Here is a 12,622-nt window from a genome sequence, read left to right as displayed (position 1 = left end):
GCAAAGTCCCCAGTGCCTGGATTCTAAAAGGGGATAAAGGGCACACCTGGGTGGCTCAGTTAGTTAAGTGTCTGACTTTGGCTCAGGTCATGATCTCACAGCTCGTGAGTTCAAGTCCCACGTGGGGCTCTGACAGCTCCGAGCCTGGAGTCTGCTTCAGATTCTGTGTCTCCCTCTCTTTCTGCCCCTCCCCTGTTTGTGCTCTCTCCTCTTTCCTCTCTCTCAAAAAAAAACATTTAAAAATATTTTAAATAAATAAAAGGGGATAAGGTGATGCCCAGCTTTATAAAGAACAGTGCCCTTGGCAATTGTGAAGTGTTCTGTCAAACTATAATATCTGGAAAGATGTCAAACTGGATTCTCCCTGAGTCTGTTTGCAGTCACCTGGAACAATTCAAACAAAGGACAGAGAAACCACCAACATGGTTGGTGAAAAGCAAATGGGCAGCCTACCCTCACCTGGCCCCGTGGTAGAGTGCCAGGCAGATGCTAGAGAGCAGTAGAGGTTACTGCAGAAACTCCAGTTCAGCTCTGGGAGCTCTGATTGCCACCAGCAACCTAAGGAAGTGGCCTTTGAATAAGTGATCGTGGGAGCTGGTGGCTGGGGAGGAAGGAATCCCAGCTTTGAGAATGAAGAGAAGACAGGATGCAGGGGACTCCCCACCAGGCCCAAAGTCGGTTTGTTCGCCTCTGACCTGCGTCGGTTGTAGGCTGACAGCGGCAGGATTTCTCTGGGCCCTAGGAAGTTACACTATTTGATACTGTCCGGCTTGTCCCCACTTATCCTCCTTTCCAAGGTTACAAACTTCTCCACCAAAGTCAATGTTGAAAAGTAACAAGTTAGTCCACTTATTTAACTCTTCCCTAACATCCAAGAACACGTCTTTGTTAGCTGATGACACTTGCAGTGGCCTTTGGAGGTCCCCGTGAAGGAATGCATTTTCCTTATGCTTACTTTTATGCACTTGAACCTAAATTAAATATTTACCATTCAATAAATATTAACCGTTGCTAAAGTAACCCTTTGTCCGAGTTTGTCCAGGCAGTCCCAGTTCGTGCCTGTTGTCCTGGCATAATTGTTCATATCTGCCCCTCACTGACATAGGGGGCTGGTGTGGACGAGGTGATACACTGGCCCCGGCCAGGGGGCGGGGGTCGTGTTTCTTCCCCTACCAGCCTCTTCTCTCCTTTCCTAATCCTCCCCTATTTCTCTCTAGCTCATCACTTTTCAGTCATACCAGAGCTCATGAATAATTTATTATCCATATCCCACTTACTTCCAAAAAGGGTGAAAAAGGTATACAAAGCATTGACTTGGCAAATATTCCATGGAAGCCTGAAGTTCCACGGACACTATCTGAAAGCAGAGATACACAAATAAAAGTTAAAGTTGAAGACACGAGAAAACATATGGAGGGGGATGTTACTGAGTTAGAGACCATGGGGGAAACAGTACTTGTAATTCCTTCTGTGTTTGACCTTGAGCTTCCCAGGAGTAAAACCAAAAAGTAAATTACAATGCATAGCATCAATCATATTGCCTAAGGAAATACAACTTGGACAAAAAAGATACTTGTTCTTCCGACATTAATTCTCATAGAATCTAATCATCCATTCAGTAAATATTTACTGAGTACTTACTCCGTCCCAGGCAGTGTTTTCGTGGGGAGATACAGAAGTGAATAAAACAGAGCAGATGGACAGAAGTCTCTGCCCTCAGGGAGCTTTGATTCCAGGGGAGCAAGACGGACACTAAGTACAACAAAGGGTGTGTCAGACAGAAGGGAGCGCTATAGAGAAAAATGAGGCTGGAATGGAGAACATCTTGGGTTTTTCCTTCCAGTGAGAGAAAGCCATGGGATGATTTTGAGCAGAGAAGTGTCATGACCTGACATATTTTAAAAGATCATTCTGGATGCTACGTCAAGTGTAGATGTAGAGGAACAACTTGCAGAAGTACGGAGACCAGTGAAAAGAGTCCGTGAAGTTTTCCAGACAAGAGAAGGTGGGGAAAAGTGACCAGATCCTGGGTGTGTGTTACAGGTAAAGGCGACAGAATTTGCTAACTGGTTACATGTGAGGCGAGAGAGAGAGAGAGAGAGAGAGAGAGAGAGAGAGAGAGAGGTGTCAAGATGATTCTGAGATGCCTGACATGAGCAGTGGAGTTGCAGTTTACTGAAAGGACTGGAGAAGGCGCAGATGGTGGGGGAAGACGGGGAGTTGGATTTGGGCCCTGTTAAGTGAGATACACCTACCGGACACCGGAGTAGAAATGTCAAGTCAGGTAGGTGGTCAGATAGGCATCTGAGTTCTCTGAATCCTCACTTAAAGGATACGGGTGGGAAAACTAGCAAGGTCTTTATCTTAACGATTATTTTTTGCCAAACTACAGAAACTCTTGTCTTATGACCTGTTTCTTTCAATCTGCGATTAAAATCAGGGTCATACTTTTCAATCACAGCTAAGTGAAGGTATTTCTGGAAACAGCCAGATTAGTACAGCAAATGTCCTAAAACACCTTGCCCTGGGGATTCTAACTTTGAGGACAGAGTTTACTGAAGCTGGAGGGATGGGCAGTTTACACAGATGTCTGTCTCAACAATGTTTCAGATTTGCCTTTGGCAAGAGAGAGCTGTTTGATTATATTTATTCTCCGGGGTAGACAGTTTGGTGGCAGGGTTGACACTTTGCTATGAAAAGCAAAAAGAAAGAAAAAGAAAAAAAATAGTTTGATCAATTTTCACCCAGATCAAAGCTGGTCTCATTCTTACTCAGAGGCAGGTCACTATAATAATACCTGAAAGTCCCACCCAAATTTTTCTTTTTTTTAAATGCTTGTTTATTTATTTTCAGAGAGAGTGCATGATGAGCAGGGAAGGGGCAGAGAGAGGGGCAGAGAGAGAATCCCAAGCACAACTCAGGGTTCAATCCCAGGAACTGTGAGATCATGACCTGAGCCAAAACCAAGAGTCATGCGCTCAACCGACTGAGCCACCCAGGTTCTCCCCCCCAAATTTTCCCTTAAAAGGAGCTTTGAATTCACTCAAATAGGCAGCCAAATCCCAAGCTGAGACCTCAGAATGACAAACTGGTGCTTGGCAACAATTTGGAATTGTCCAAGTTGAGATGTAGTGTTTTCTTGGCAAAAGGATGGATCTCAGACAGTGAATTACACAGACAGATAGAAGTTAATCCTTTCCCCAGCCAGATAATAAAACTGTCTATAATTCCTCAAGGCCGTACTAGTCTGGAGGGGAAAAATTGTGCAACTGTCAGAAATGTAGCAGAACTTCCAAAACAACATATCAGCAACATAAATAGGAAACCTCTATCACAGCTGGGTTTTGCCTCTCAAAGTATAAAAATCACAGCCTTTTAAAATTCCTTGAGGCCAGAGATTTTGTTTGTCTTGTTCAATCTGTACCCTCAACACCTCCTAGAACAATGCCAGCACACAGTAGGCATTCATAGGGTACTGACAAAGTAACGAAATCAATCAATACTTAAAAATTAAAACAAAACCTCTGAGCGCCATCTTGTGGAAGGCCTGACCATGCCACCATCCAAAATTTGAGTCACCAGCCTAAGGAATGGACACTGAAATTGTGACAGGGCCTGAGGGCCATGGACTATGGGAAGTGGTGAATTAGGAAACTGTCTTGAAGCTGTGTTTGAAAACCAATTATGCTTTTTACTTACATTCATGTGAGGTTGGTGGACATTGTAGGGGGCTACAAAAGTTCCCCCATGCCAGCCCTTGGCGCTGGGCCTGAGAATAATGGAGAGGTATAGCTCAAAAGTGGTCTTTGACTGGGGTGCCTGGATGGCTCAGTCCGTTGAGTGTCCAACTTCAGCTCAGGTAATAAGGTCACAGTTTGTGGGTTCAGGCCCCACATCAGGCTCTGTGCTGACAGGTCAGAGCCTGGAGTCTGCTTCAGATTCTGTGTCTCCCTCTCTCTCTACCCCTCTCCCACTCATGCTCTGTCTCTCAAAAATAAAGAAATGTTAAAAAAAATTTTTTAAAGAGATAGTCTTTGACTAGTCCCCCTCACCAAATATTGTTGTAATAACCTAGCCTCCTTTGTGCTTCAAGAAATCCTTGAGAACCAAAGATGCAAAGAGCTCTTTGGACAACAGGTAGCATCCTGTGTCTTCCTGTTTCTCCTACACTCCTCCCCACCTCGTGGACGTTCCTGCTGTCACCCCATACTACTGGCAAGGACATGGCCTCTCCTCTGCTATCCTCCAGCGTGCTCCACCAGGAAAGAAGAGAGGCGTAAATAAGTATCTGGTCACCTTCCTCTTGCTTATCTCCTATGGGACCATCAAGCAGAGATGGAACCACTGAGAACCCTCAGGTTTCCCTGTGTCCCATGCCCTCACCCTGGAGTTCTCTTCTGTCATTCTTACCCCCTTCCCAAGAGCCTGACACAGGCCATTGAGAGACAATATGAAAAAGCCCAGTGACACTCCTGACGTGCACAGGGCGCTCGTGATGTTTCAGGTTTTATGGATGCCTGGAATTTACACAATGTGATGAACACTCTTCAAGAAAAAGAATTTAAAATTATAAATATAAATGCAGGTGTGAGCATGAATCTTTATTGAGAGTGGGAAGAAATCATAGGAAATTACTGACATTTCAAAGTTCTGGGACCTATTCTTCTGAACTGTGTGTGTGACAACCGGCCAGAAACAAATTGCAACCTAGCTTCCTTGCCCCACCTGGGCCACTCGGCAACTCCCAGCAAATTCACTCAAGTGTCCAGAACATGTGACCTTCACTTGCTTCCTCTCATGGACTCTGTCCCCCTCAGGGTAGCTGCCTGCTCTCTGAACCCCCCCCAATCGTACCCCAGGTGCTCTCCTCTGGGCTGCTTGGGGGTCTTTGTCCTAGGGACCAGCACAAGTGAGTCTATGCAGGTATCTCCTGGGAATATACCTGCCCCTCCCCCTCCATCACCAACCCTCCAACCCACCCTGCACCCACTGGGACACCTGAGTTAAAGACTGTCAGCTCTGGGAACCTCAGAATCCCCCCCCCCATATTAGCAGCCACCCACCAAATTCAGCCCTGGGCCCCAGGATTCCAGAAAACTAACGGTGCTGTACAATTTAGTAATCAGAAAAACAAAGCTATAAAAATTACATACTATTAAATAAAGAACAAAGCAAAACAAAACTCCACCCAGTCCTGGCAGACCCTCCTCTACTCAGGCGCGGCCAGTAAGGTGGGTACTACCCGGCTGCAAACACCCGCAGTCTGCGGTCAACCTGTTCCTTTTCGGGGACACCTGACTCAGGGAGCCCAGACGCAAATAATGAAAAAACATTCCGGCCAGCCACTTGGCCCAAGCACTATTCCCTGGAGCGCAGAGGCTGGGAAAGGGAAGCGGAAGGGGCGCACAGGCTGGGAACTCCCAGGCAGTGCTGCGAACTCTGGACGCTGTTCCCATGGTAACCGAGCACTCCCACAAACACGGGGTCGCTAGGCCTTCCCGCTGGATGGGCGCTGCTCTCTGGCTCCGGTAAGGCTTCGCACATTAGCCACATTAGCCACCTAGGGCTGCTGTAGGAGCCCAGATTCCGTCCTCCGGCCCCCACTGGGCAGGAGGGAGTAGGGAACAGTGTGGACAGTCTGGGAAACAAAGAAGCATCAACACGCATCCTTCTTGGTTTCTCTCCCCATTCTCTGCCCCACTTCGGTTAGCCTTTCCATTCCCTGCTTTGCTCCTCTAACCTTTGTGAAGGCTGGTGTTGGCTCATGCTCCTCCTACAAATAAAGGAGTGGGCTCTCTGGAGTGGGTCCTCCTCTGCACTGGAGGAAAAACTGTGGGTGTGGATGCTGTGACTCCTTCCTCGTGGGCCTGCATGGTCCAGCCAAATAAACAGAAAAAGAATTCCCCAGATGGAAAATTCCAGCCTTGCCTACTAACCAGTTCCTGTGACCCGAAGCCAATCATTCAGTTTCCTTGTGTTCCCTTCCCCCACCTCTCAAATGAGAGAAACAGTGCTCCTAACCTTCCAGGGAGGTAGTGAGCCCTGTCCATTGGCTGATGTTCCACAGGTGTTTTGTGCCAGGGCCCCGCTCAAGGTCACCTCCTTGAAAAGCTCAAAGCTGAATACATTTGAAATTCTATTTATAAAAAAGGCCTTAGGAAATGATGTTTTAATGAGTACACTGGGGTGTCTACACTGCTAAAAACGGCACTGAGTGGTCTAAGGGGTGAGGGGGTCAGTGTTTGTCCCCTGGCAGTTTTTAATGTGGACCCAGATCCGCCTTGGAACTCACCAAAGCAGTCCAGCAGTTGTTTCCCTGGGAGGGAAGGCAGCGCCTTCAGCCAGGAACCCTGGCAGGGCACTAATGGGCTCCTGATGACAGTCGCTGCAGCCACAGAAAGGACTTGCATTTATTTGCAAGTCACCATAGAGTACCCTGGATCCTTCACAGAATTGAGGCTTCCTCCTTGCTGCAGCTAGTTCCCAGCCTCTGCTGGTGGCGCCCCCGCCACCCCAAGGTCCATGTTCTCTTCAACAGAGACATCCTTGCTGTCTGAGCCCACCCACAGCCCACCTCTTGGTGGCCCCTCCATAGCAGGAGGGAAAGTTACGTGAAAATTCCAAGCCGGTCCCCTGTGAGCCTTTTCTTCCTATGGACCATTTATTCAGTGCAGACTTCAGTTGAAATTCTGCCACGTGCCAGGCGTTGTGTGAGGCTAGCGACCCAGCGACCCTGCAGCAGAGGCAGACTCGCAAACACATGCAAATGGTGCGTGTGGGAAGGAAAGGGCACATGGGAGAGCTGCGGGGAGAAGTTCCTCCGGAAGCTTCCTCTGGAAGCACATCTTCACAGAGGAGGTGACGTTGACTTGGGTTTTAAAGAATGAACAGACTTTAAATTGCTTTACGAAATTCAAGACCCATCTGGGACCCCAAAAAATAAATCCTACTCTGGAAGAGCTGGCGGAAACGTGTACTGCGTTCTCCAGAAAAGGAAGCAGGACTACGAATATACTGAGGTAGTAAACCAAGAGGAGACAGAAACACGGGCCAGGAGGTCGCCCAGGCAGGAGGACTGGTCAGTGGACTGAACCCTCAGGACTAGCTCTCCCACACTTGCAGCGCCCACTCTGACAAGATGTAATCCACCACTGGCCAAAGGCCTGGACTTCTCTCAAGTTGACTCTTAATGTTCAGTAGCGTAACACTGTTAACAGGGCCTCCTTCTAGGTGCATCAAGGACTGATAGGAAATACACGAGCCCTACAGGTAGCGTCTTGAATAAGCCAGATTGTCCTAAAACCAAATTTCTCTCCAGTCTCTTATTGGAAGGAACACATAAAACTGTCTACCAAAATTCAAGGCTTCTCTTGGACCATAAGACGGGTGAAGCCCGGGCCTCCCTTCCCTGCTGGTGAAGCTGGATACACTAGGAAGCAGAGCCTTGGCAGTCCCACGTCCTCAGCCTAGCATTTGCTAGTCTTCTCCTAGGATCTTAGGGGTTTACCTGGCCTCTTCACTTCCGGATAGTGTTGCTCCTAATTTCTTAGTCCACAAACACATGCCTATGTTCTTCCCGCCCCACTGAAAATAGGAACTAACAGAGTTTGTTTAGTTTTTGATATCTAATCCCTCCAAATTTCAAATATCCATGCCCTTTTTGACTGATGCCTTTACCTTTTTTTTAATTAAAAAAATTTTTAATGTTTACTCATTTTTTGAGAGAGACAGATCATGAATAGGGTAGGGGCAGAGAGGGAGGGAGACACAGAATTTGAAGCAGGCTCCAGGCTCTAAGCTGTCAGCACAGAGCCTGACATGGGGCTCAATTCCACAAATGGTGAGATCATGACCCGTGCCAAAGGCAGAGCTTAACCGACTGAGTCACCCAGTCGCCTCTTTACCTTGTCAAAGAAAGGGATGCTTAGGGAGCACTCCCCAGGTCCCGAACTTACTTCTCAGCTCCAAATCCATGGAAGATCCCTGTCCCATTTTCACCAGTGGTTGTGACAAACTTCAGCTTTATGTTGGTTCACAGCTTTGAGCCATGCTGTTGGAGCTCAGCTATGCGTGTGCAGCTCTAGCCATGCGTGCAGGGTCTTGGGGGCCACTCCTGACCCTGTTCACAGACACTCCCAAAGGAAATAAACATTAGCAGCACACCTCCTCCGGGTCATTTTCTGAACTGGCAACTGGTGGAGCTCATCAGCACTAACCAAATCCATCTGTGCAACCAACTGTCTACAGAGTTGCAGGAATTCTGGGAAGACTGAGGAGCGAGACAGTACCTAACAATGGCCCAGAGCCACTAATTCCCAAGACTTCATAGCCACTTGGCTGATGTTTCTTTCCTCAGGAGGGGCTCACTGCCTCAGAGGCATCTGTCTTTGAACAAGCCATGGGTCTAGTATGGGCTAATGGTCTACCAAGGTCACCTGTTCTCTGCCCTACAAAATTCCTAACACCAGGGAACCTCTAGGCTCCTGGCCCCATCCAGAACTCTGCAACCTGAGCAGGCCAGCCATTCTGCCTGGATTCCTGAGGATTCCAGTCTTTCTATTGAGGAAAATCTAAAGGCCCAGGTGATTATGCTTGGACAAACCCCATGAGCAGTCATAACAAAAAGTCCCTTTGCTCTTGGTCTTATCAGCCTTTCTAGTGACAAAGTGGGCATTTTCATGTCCCAAATGGCCCCCATTTCTATTTCATATTATCCCCCCTTCACCGGTCTCTCATTGAAATCAGAATGCTCCCTGCTTTTCTAGTTCACCACGTGAAAACTTCAACTTGCTAGCCAAGACAGCTAAACTTCATTTATTTTATTTTTTTAATGTTTATTTATGTTTGAGAGAGAATGAGACGGAAAATGACCCAGGGAGGGGCAGAGAGAGAGGGAGACAGAGGATCCAAAGCGGGTTTCACACTGTCAGCACAGAGCCCAACCAGTGGCTCGAACCCACAAGCCATGAGATCACGACCTGAGCTGAAGTCAGACACTTAACCCACTGAGCCACCCAGCTGCCCCCAGCTAAACTTGATGTTTTAGGGGGGCTCACCAGGAAGAAGAGAGGAGAAGTGCTGTATCTCTGAGCAGTAATAGCATAGCCCCTTTCATAAATGAGCCCTTCTTACCTTCTCCCTCTACACAGAATTCTCTTTCCATGTCTTTATGGTGGCTAAAGCCTACCCCCCACCCTCCCAGCCCTAGAACATCCTTTGGCTAGCTTTCACTTAAGCGGGACTGCCTATGTCCCTCATGGGCTCACCCCTCAGAAGCCAGAGAGAATGCTGGCTTCTCCTAATTCTCTATTTTCTTCCCTTACAGATGTTCCTCCAGCTTACATTGACATTCTCCTCCTGCATTTTAATTCATGACATAATCATACTATACTGTATTTTAATTTCTTTTTCCATCTCCCTGCTTAAGCAAGATCTTTCTTGAGGACTATAGATGTGCCTTGTGCAATCGTGCAATCCCAGTGCCTGACGGTATCTGGCACATCGAAAGTCAATAACTGTGCCAAGAAAGAGGAAAAGAAGAAAGGGAAAAGAGATAGAAGGGAGACTTGGAAGCTTATCTTTTTCAGTAGCACACTTTCTAAGGTCTGGTTAATATACTGAATGATAGAATCAGATTCACAAAATTTGAGCAGCCTGAAAGAGTGAGGCAAAGCCAGCAAGACGGAATTTAATACGGATCCACATAAACTTAAGTTTAGTGAAACAAAACAAGGTGCGTGCAAACACGCACATAAGGTATAGAATACAAAAGCTACCTTCAAATATTTGTAGCTCACTGTGGAGCAAATCTGTTGTGAGCAGCCCCACAGAGCAAACCTGGAAAGGCTGGTTGAAAGCCCAAGGGAGGAAGACTTAGCAGAAGTCTGTGTAATTTGTTATGTGTGAAATACAGTGCTTCACATGTGGAAATGGTGTGATCGTTCTTATCATGATTACCAGCATCGTCGCCATTAGTTATGATATTTATAAGAACTGTCCAACGGTCGGCCTCAGGAAGCACTGAGCTCCCATCCCAGGAAATCCAAGGTTATCATTGGCTAACCACCTGTCAGGGATGTTTGTCAACCTGACTCCTAACCCCTGGTCTCCCTTTCTCCCTAATCCTGTGATTGGAAGAACAACGCTCTGTATACCCTGGGTAGTGAAAGCCACAGCTGCAATCCCTGGCTGAGCAAACTGTCTTTTATATAAAGAAGCTTTGGCACGCCCCACGTTTGTTACAGTGTGTCTGCTTCAAGCAGCCCCTCCAAGAATCCTCTTTGATGTTGAAAAATAAAATTGCTTTGTGTGAAAGCTCCTTTAATCTTATATAGATACAAATGCCTTGTATCTTTGGGGATATGCCAAACTGCTCTCCGCATTTCAGAATTAATCTCATTAAAGAAATCTCTGTTTAATCCCCACTGCTGTTTCCCAGAGATGTTGAATAATTCCGCACCTGTTCCTACTGGCTCTGTGCTGTGTACCTTTGCTGGACTTGGTGTTGTCCAAGAAAACACATCACTGGGTTTAGGCTGGACCATGGCATTTTCTATGTTTTGTTTAATGCTGTGGCTGTAGAAATGTTCCTTTATACATTCCTTATCTCATTTTCTTAGTTTGAAGAAAGGAAAGGAAGGGGTAGGAGGAGCTCACCTGTTATGAAAAATAACAAGTGAAATGATGAAGTTGCTTCATTAACTCTCCAGTTCAAAGTAAACTTATGATAACCCATCAGTATTCCTAAGAAAAATCCAGTTTGTATAAGATAATGATCAGTTGTCTCTTCCCAAAGAATACAGGAAATGCTTGATTAGATTACCTGGTTTATAAAACATGTTTTGTATATAAATGTCTATTTTACATACACATATATCAGTCAAATAAATTATTGACATCCTCCCTCTCAACACAAATTCGGGATCTCCTCCATCAGGAGCCATCAGTGAATAATCACAAGTTACAAACCGAGTGAAATAATCACTCATTTATTCATTTCAACAAATACTTATTAACCTCCTCCTGTGTGCCAGGCATGATTCCAGGTGGCAGAAATATAATGGCAAACAACAGTGAGCAAAGTTTCCATTCTCCAATATACAGATCAGTAAACATGATACAAATGTTATGAAGAAAATAAACCAACATAACTGGATATATAGTGATTGGGGGTGAGGGTGGGGTGGGGGCAATTTTAAATCAATGGCCCAAGGGAGGCCTCACTGGAGAGGTGACATTTCAGCTGAAACTTAAGGAGGAAGAGCCAAGCATCTGAAGATCTGGAAGAACTTTCCAGACAATGGGAAGGGCTGGGGTGGGAAGAGGCCGTATCAGGGAGAGCAAGGAGAGGAGTACACTTCCAGGAGGGTGAGAAAGAAAGCAGGAGCCAACATCGGCAAGCATTGAAGGCCTCTGAAAGTGAAGTGGAAACCACGGGAGGGTTTTAACCACTGAAGTGACATGATCCAATTTACGTGTTTAAAAGATTGCCTCTGAAGAAGAGATTAATCAAGAGTGAGAGCCAGAGTGCAGAGGGAGCGATAGAAGGTGGTGGGCTAGACACGGGTGAGCATAGCCATTGTGGGCAGAAGGATGGATTCAGGACACTTCTCGGAAGATGGTGCCAAGAGGACTTGATGATTGGTTAGCAGACTTGGGAGGGTGGGAGAGGGAGGAATCAAGGAAGACTCCAGGGGCACCTGGGTGGCTCAGTTGGTTAAGCGTCCGGCTTCGGCTCGGGTCATGATCTCCAAGTTCATGGGTTCAAGCCCTGTGTCGGGCCTCAGAGCCTGGAGCCTGCTTCAGATTCTGTGTCTCCCTCTCTCTCTGACTCTCCCCTGCTTGCTGTGTGTCTCTCTCGCTCTCTCTCTCTCAAAAATAAATAAAAAGCATAAAAGAAAGGATGACTCCAAATTTCTTTGTCTGAGCAAGTACGTGAGTTATACCAGAGGTTCCCAAACTGTCTCAGTCCATGGCTCCTTTAGTGCCTCAGTGAATTTTTCATGTTGCTCCCCTACACCAAAAGAAATCTCTACAGTTTTTATTCATTAGTGATATCGCAATAAATTAATAAATATTGTGTTGCATTTTTATGTCACACATTTATCTCACAACTTTCTCCAGGAATTGAAGGAAACAATAGTACTTTTATTTCATTCTTGATAGCCATGATGACTCTCTAACAGAATGTGTTGCCCATTGGGCATTGAGTGACTCTTCCGATCTTGGAATCATTGCACATGGCCACCCGCCTCTTCTACTGCACACTGATTTTTACATGGTACTTGCTTTTTATTTCAACAACTGCCCAAAAGCCAGCTTTGCAAAATATGCTATCATTAAAAGGGATAGAGCACCATCAAAAATGAGGTATTCATACAATATCCAATAGTTGTTGAGCATTGCTGTTTTCTTCAAAAATTTAAAATCTACTGCAGCATCCCTGTGAATGCTCTGTGATGCCCAGGGACTGCCCATGCTCAGACTGGCCAGACCATTCAGTGCCACGGGCGGGGGATGGAAAGGGACGTATTGTAAGTGAGGGCTGCCTTGGTGTGATTTCCATGGGAAACATTCAAGGAGAGCTCCTGATCAAGGAAGGTTAATGAAGAAACACACCGTA

General features: G+C 46.4%; 1 protein-coding gene across 1 annotated transcript in view; it reads left to right on the top strand.

Annotated features, from left to right (window-relative positions):
- The first annotated feature begins 5,488 nt into the window (after nt 1-5,488).
- Nucleotides 5,489-12,622, top strand: part of ERICH6B (glutamate rich 6B) — a 65,128-nt gene continuing 57,994 nt past the window's right edge. Inside the window, exon 1 of the mRNA XM_029938462.1 lies at nt 5,489-5,528. The gene's annotated coding sequence lies outside the window, so the exon portion shown is untranslated. The remainder of the gene's footprint in view (nt 5,529-12,622) is intronic.

This window comes from Suricata suricatta, chromosome 4, assembly GCF_006229205.1.
Source record: "Suricata suricatta isolate VVHF042 chromosome 4, meerkat_22Aug2017_6uvM2_HiC, whole genome shotgun sequence".
Classification (NCBI taxonomy): domain Eukaryota; kingdom Metazoa; phylum Chordata; class Mammalia; order Carnivora; family Herpestidae; genus Suricata; species Suricata suricatta.
The sequence above is the reverse complement of the archived record's forward strand: the minus strand, read 5'-3'. Positions and strand labels throughout refer to the sequence as shown.